The sequence below is a fragment of the Buceros rhinoceros genome, unplaced genomic scaffold (genome assembly GCF_000710305.1).
Source record: "Buceros rhinoceros silvestris isolate BGI_N320 unplaced genomic scaffold, ASM71030v1 scaffold15405, whole genome shotgun sequence".
Taxonomy (NCBI): domain Eukaryota; kingdom Metazoa; phylum Chordata; class Aves; order Bucerotiformes; family Bucerotidae; genus Buceros; species Buceros rhinoceros.
Window position 1 is genome coordinate 13,111 of NW_010413546.1, and position 6,829 is coordinate 19,939.

The 6,829-nt window shown below is 42.1% G+C and overlaps 1 protein-coding gene across 1 annotated transcript in view; it reads left to right on the forward strand.

Annotated features, from left to right (window-relative positions):
* Positions 1-4,343: 4,343 nt before the first annotated feature.
* The window catches only part of ZDHHC20 (zinc finger, DHHC-type containing 20), a 25,325-nt gene continuing 22,839 nt past the window's right edge, over positions 4,344-6,829 (forward strand). Inside the window, exon 1 of the mRNA XM_010136790.1 lies at positions 4,344-4,362. The gene's annotated coding sequence lies outside the window, so the exon portion shown is untranslated. The remainder of the gene's footprint in view (positions 4,363-6,829) is intronic.

Genomic DNA, 6,829 nt, shown 5'->3' on the forward strand with positions numbered 1-6,829 from the left:
ATTTTAACCCTTTTCCTTAAAAACTGAGAAAAGTTAAGGCTGTACATCTGGTGAAGGGATGCAATTACACATTTATCGTGCTTTCTTCCCACCCATGAGGAATGTCAGCCAAACTGTGAGCGTTACTCTTCAGACTCATGGGAAGGCTGCAATACCCAAAATATGACTCCTGCGGGAAGCCGTTGTGGGAGGGGACCAGTCCTTTCCATTTTCTGAACTTTTACATTAATTGTGATCGAATTTCTTGCTCTGCGAGAAATGTATGTGTCTTTGATTGGAATATGACTTTTAGGGGAGTAGGGAGATGTGGTGTGTGGGTTTTGTGGAGCGAGGGGGTTTTTTCTTCCAAGGTTAAAGGCACATGTGTCATCTTTTAGCATGCCTCTTGCAAGGTCTTGGCAGATCGTTCCACCTCTCTCTCAGAATAGAGACATTTGGGTTTTTTCCTATTATGCAGTGATTTGGAAGGTGCTTGAACACTCCATAACAATTCTGAAAAGAAGCCTGAAACTGAAAGCAAACCAGTTCTCAAAAAAAACCTGGGAGGTTTTCTTGAAGCAGCTTAAATTCTCCATTTAAAAAATTTCTGGAACTTGCACCTCTGACAGTCTGTACTCCAGGAAGAACAAAAATGACAATTGCCCCCCAATCTCATTTGTTACAGAAGTAATTACGTCCCTATGGCTGCAGGATTGTTTCCTACGATAACCTATAGGCTTCCGCCTCTTTCATTCTTGTGACATAGGTGCGATTAAAGATAACAAACAACAATGTAAGGAAGAGTTTCTAGAAAGAGGTGTAATGAACAGCTGAGGTCATGAAGGAAGAAGTGTCTTTGCTGCCAGGAGTGATTCTCGGTGTCTAAATCAAAACTAAGGAAACTTTTTTCTTCTGTTAAAGTCAAACCTGGAAGTTCTGCTCGTCCTCTAAGCTGACCAGGTCAAACAGTGCCTTTGAATCCCGCGCAAGGAAAGGCTGTATCGTGTATTTCAGAGGTGGTATTCCGTAGAAAGTGAAACCGCATACCTGCGTTTGTGTCCTTGGCGTTGCAGTGACCCCAGAGCATCGGGAGGTCCAATGTGTAAGCTGCTCAGCCGTGCAGGATGGGCTGGACCACGCTGGGCCCGTACGTCCCTGGACATGCTGCAGCCACATGAAGTTCAGCGCAGGCCTGTCTGCCTCTCCTCACAGGGAGGTTTGCTGAGCTTCCTTAGTGGGGCCGATGACAGGGCTTGTTCACTTTGACTTGCTTGGTGCCGTAGCGCTGAGATGTGGAATCTTTTGAGAGTATGAGGCCATAGTGGAAACTCACTGCGCGCATGAGCGTGCCAGTGCCTGCCTCTGAGCTCTTCGCAGTGGAGTGAAGTGCGGCTTTCACTGTCTAGTCGTATTTTTATCCTTCCCTCATCATACCTTGCTAGAATTCCTTAAGTTTTCTTGAGAAACCAGAAGCTTAATATTAAGAAGCCATTCCTAAGAATAGTTTTGCTCGTATTTTTCCTTTTGTAGCTGAGCAATAGACTGATGTGGGGATATATTTTTAAATCCTCAGAACTGCTGTTCTACAATGCTTACCTTTCTGAAACAGGGATGGGTTTGCGTGACTGCAGTGCTGAAGGCACTAGCTTGTGCTGACGCATCTATTCTAGCGTTTGGTGCTGTTGCATCCTGAGGTTAACACATAAATCATTGCAGTGCTTGCTTTGTTCAAAAAGTATCAACAAGCAAAAGCGCAGCACTGCTTTTTTCCCTATCCCACTCCCCAGACGAGAAACCATGTTTTAGAAATGTTTATAGTGAAAATGGGTTTCTTGATGGTGTGAAGCTGCTTGTTGCGTTGCTAGCCTAGCAAACACTTGTCTGGTTTATGTAAAGATGAAATATTAACTTATTTAACAGAAGGCTTCGCTTGGTAGTGTAAAGATGCTGTAAGACTGTTGATCTGGTATTTGCTGAGTGACGTGGGCCAGCAGTAGGACTGCTGTTCGTGTAGTCTGTCTGACGGTGGGAAGAGCAACAGTGAGAGGGGTAGAAACAGAAACACTTGCGTGAGCTTCTGAGGCAGGACTGGCCCTCTTATTTTTATTTCATTTGAGGATTTTAAGACAGGATGAAAATCACAAGTGTTTCGGTGATGACTTTTACCTCAAACTGCAGGAGTCTGCCAAGCTAAAATTGTTCTGCACAGTCTAATAACTGCATTCTGACCTAAGGGACCCAGGTACGACAGAGAGAATTCTCTTCCTAGTGCTGTGAAGCTTTAGTTAATTTTTATGAAGTTTGTTTAGGGTTCTTTTTGATGAAGTCTCGGAGGCGATAGTCTTAAGCTTTAGTTTCTGTGTGTAAAGACCGTTCATTGTTTTGAGTCTTCAAACATCAGTTTGGCTCACAATTTTGTTTTGTGCTGAGAGCAGAAATGAGGCTGAAAATCATGGAGTGCTTTAACCAGGATTACTTACAAAAAAATTTCCTGTAGTTTTGTTGATACTATGTTCTCCAGTTCCATTAGAGGATAATTAAGAACTTTTTTCTCTTTCTTGTCTAGGGAAATACATGTTTGTCCAGCTTTATGCAAAGATGCTTACTTGTGTGGAGCCAAAGACAAAGTTTAATCTAGAATACTTCTAGTATTTATTTTTAAGTTGAGCAAATAACCCTACTCAGCCAGCGTGATTTAATTTTCACCTTCTTAATGATTTTTATCTTGTGTTGTTGAAAAAGTTTTAATTGAAGAAATATTGCACCAGTAAAATTTCAAATGAAACCACTCATAGGATTTGCTTTAAAAAATAATGCAGCTTCTGTAGCATGTGATGGAATAGTACCAAGACTGTATCGTGAACTGTTCTTATATTTACACGCATAGTTTGCAGGAAACCCTGTGCTTCAGATTTGTTTTTCTGTGTCCCTGTTTCAGGCAGTAACACGGAAGGAGGATGTGCAAGTATGCGTAACTAATGTGAAATTTAAGCTCTTCTTTAGGATTGACCTCCTTTAATTTGAAGTCATCCTTGTTCTATTCTAATGGTAATTTCTTCTGTAGGTGGAACTGGAACCTTTTCCATTAACTTTGTAGAGGCTTCCATGGATAGATAGATAGATAAGAGGGTTCTGAGTGGGTATTTTAATGAAAGGGGAAGGGGGAAAAGGAAAACCAAAGCCACCAGAAACCCCGCTAACCAAGCCCAGGTATCTGAACAAAAAGCAGTCATCTATACATTGAGTTATCAGCTCCTTGGGTCTCTCGTTGGCTGTGAAGAGTCATGGTTGCATAGAACAGCTGGAGACCCTGTGACTATAGACGCCCACGGTTAAGTGAGACACATGCCACTCCGTGACCAAAGTAACCCTTCCGAAGGGAATCTGCAGTGCATACTGAAGTCCTGTGGACTTCAGGCTCTAGCGTGCATCAGGAAAAAGCTCTTTTGAACTGGCACACAAACTAATGACTGTAGAAATGTCAGAGAGGAGACAGCATGGAGTGAGGTGAACTGCTTTATTAACCTTTTGCTCGTGCTGATGACCAGAAGCTTAAAAGTGCTGTATAAGATGAAGAATTGGCAAAAGACCCTTTCCTTATTGGATTTTAGAAATTCAGTGGCTAAGGAAGAGATACAGCAAGGGGATGACACGAACAAAGTTCAGCAGCTCTCTGTTCAGTATCTTACCTGAACTGATGAATGAAGTGTGAAGGTTTTGGAGAAGCCTGAGGGCAGGAGGATGTACTACTAGTCAGGCACTGTACGAGGTAGATTTGAACAACAGAGTTTGCTGTTGGGGTAAAAGAAAATGAGGGTGTAGGAGAGAAAGAAGTGGAGAGCTTTTAACTATGCCTCAGGAATTCAGGGCAGAGGAAGAAAGTCGAAAGTAGCATGTGACAGGAAGAGAGAAGTGGCGGGGGGGAAGGAGAGGGAAGTAGGTTACATTAATACAGTTTCATAGGGCCTTCTGTAAGAACTTCTTTTATTTCATTTTCTGCTTGCCAGTGGTATATCTCTCGGCCTAGTTGTTGGCTCAGAAAAGTTTGCAAGGTGCATATCTGAAGGGGAACATGCATAAATTATGATCTAATTAATGTCTGTGAAAAGGGGTGTGTTGGCTTGGTTAGCACAGGCAACTGGATCTCTTCAGCTCTTCCACTGACTCACCAAGCCTCAAGGGCTGGCAGGAAGAATAATGAGTCCTGTTTTACCCCAGAGTAGGGCAGGGAGGCCCTACTAACTCCTGAAGTACACTTTGGAACAAGTCAGCTATCTCATATATTGCACTTATAGCCAAACGTTTGATTCAATACGGATTCACTAACCATGTATCTTCTTTTTTTTTCTCTTCCAGTTACTATTTCTTCAACTGCAGAAAAAGGTAATTTTTTTGTTTTGTTTTGAAGATGTGAATAGTTTTGTTACATGCAAGTCTTCAGGGATGTAAAATTTAGCTGTACTCCTTTATGTGTAAGCTCTGTGTAGTGAGTAGATTAAGAAACAAGGTCAATGTGGTGAGATGGAGTCTTAGCTTAACCCCTAGTCCCACGTGCCTGGGATGGTGACAAAACCTGTGAGTAACACAGCTGTGACTTAGGTTTGCAAATATTTTTAAATGGGTACCTTCTAAGAAGAGAAAAAGGAGAAGGGAGAAGGAACTGCAGCAGATCCACAAGTCCATTTTCTGTTTATTCCCGAACACACGCTGTGACCTGAAGGACTTCTGGAAGAGGAAGAATTGTTGTGCTACTGCTTGCTCAATTTTCCAGACAGCTTACTAAATTCCTCAGAACCCCATTCTTTAGGACTGGTTGGAACTGTGCAAAACACAACATTTCAAAGGAAGCTGCGTGTTATAATTTTAAATTTCCAGGTCATGTGGTTAAGGCCTTGTTTTGACAAACCTTACTCCAGCCTTCGTGTTGCCTTTGCCAAGTATCTGCCACAGTGGGTAGTACTTACAGATGTACAAACAGACCAAAAAAATTCCAGCATTCTTGCTGTGCCACTTATTAGATTGTGAACAAAAACTAGCCTAAAGAGTGATTCAATTCCAGAAGTTCAAATTATGGGGGATTTTTTTAGAAAACTTTTTTTCCCCTGGACAAATACAAAAAATTTGAAGTGATATTTGTTGGAGAATTCATTTCATCTTCTGGGGGAACATGAGTGGTGGAGTAAGCATAGATTTGCATTTTGGCTATCCACAGAAGGCTGCCTCCGGAATGTGAGACCGCCAGCTCTCATCTCTTCGATATTTTTGCAAAGAGCATAAGATTTGGAGCTAATCTAGCAGTTTTCTTCCGGGTGGGGAACATCCAGAGGAACACTGTGAAAGGAAGGAACCTTGATGGAATCTGTCCCCTTTCGTCTTCTGTTGAAGAGGTGAAATAGTGGGAAAATGTCCAAAGTAAACTGTAAGCTGTTCAAGATGGGAGCTGTGTCTTACCCTGGGTTTGTACATCATATGGTACAGCTGGCCTTCACCTAGACTTCACAAAATTCTGCAAATTGCTGCTGTACTTTACTGTTGACCTGTATAGGAATGAGTGTTACTTTCTAGTTTCTTCCCTAAAAGCAAGGTCCAAGTCTCCGTTAAAGCAGCCTGGCAGAGCAGTGATGGTGTTGCATAGTCAGATCTCTGGCTTTAATGAAAATGCAGTGCCTGTCTGATGGAAGCAGGTGCTTTTAAATCTGCCAGAGGAGGAAAATGCTTGATTAATTAATGGGACTGACAGTACCATTGGAACCTGACTGTTAGGCTTTCCAGAGCTGTCACCTGCAGGCTTCTTGCACCCTCAATTCTAAAGCACGTCATCGGCATCCTGTATGCATGAATTTCTTTACAGGGAGATTGATCTTAAACTGAGATGTGAAGGGTTTTTTTTGTTTGAAATGAAAGCTATGATAAGTTTTATATAGTTCTTTTAAGCTGACTCACAATAGCCAGGAAATAACATCGAAGAGTCAAAAGGCCAAAGTAGCGCTAACATTGCTATGTGAATCAGTAATGTGCATCTTAACAAATACGTTTGGTCCATGTTTGTGTACTGTCTTCAAATGCTTTTACTGCTGTACCGAATTACAACTTCTTATGAAGTTAATTGTGATTTCTTCACCCCATGAAGGCTAATTATTTATTTGTAATTTCATATTCTTGTCTAGATCTATATAGGGGGAAAAAAGTGAACTCTGAATCACTTTTAACAATATAATATACTTCTGTTACATGTTATTATATCTCTGTAATCTGAGCCTGTCTTGGAAGTAGTATTAAGAATGATTCAGAAAATGATGTTAAAGGCAAATCTTAGGAGGGCTTAGCACATTTTAGGAGGATTCTAAGAGCGTGTCTTAAGACCTTCTCCTCCTGAAGGCTTGAGTTATGTCCGATGTGCATTGGTGGCTTTAAAGAGAAGTGACTTCACTTGGTCACAGCGTGCCACCAAGAATCCTGGATTTCCTTAGCTTGGCCAGGACTTCCTCATGACTGAGTCTGGCTAGACTGGCAAATACTGGGGTTAGAGGTGTTTTAAGTATTTTTCCATCTAGCTTGTAATTAGAAGAAAATTAACTGAATAGGAACGAGGCTGGTTTATATTTGTATTGGAAGCTGATGCAAGATGCTTCAGGGAGTAGTTTGCAGAGGAGATACTGCTACCCAAAACAGTGGGTAGAGGGACTGCCAGAGTAAAGCCATGAAAAGCAGTGTCTTCCCTCTCATTTCCTGGGGAGCACTGGCAGGACGGATGCCTGTAACAGCAGTAGGAGTGGCAGCACGGGATGGGAAAAGAAGCAGGAATTTCTTCAGCAGCCCGTCTGGGCTGCCAATGGCAGGGGCTTTCCCC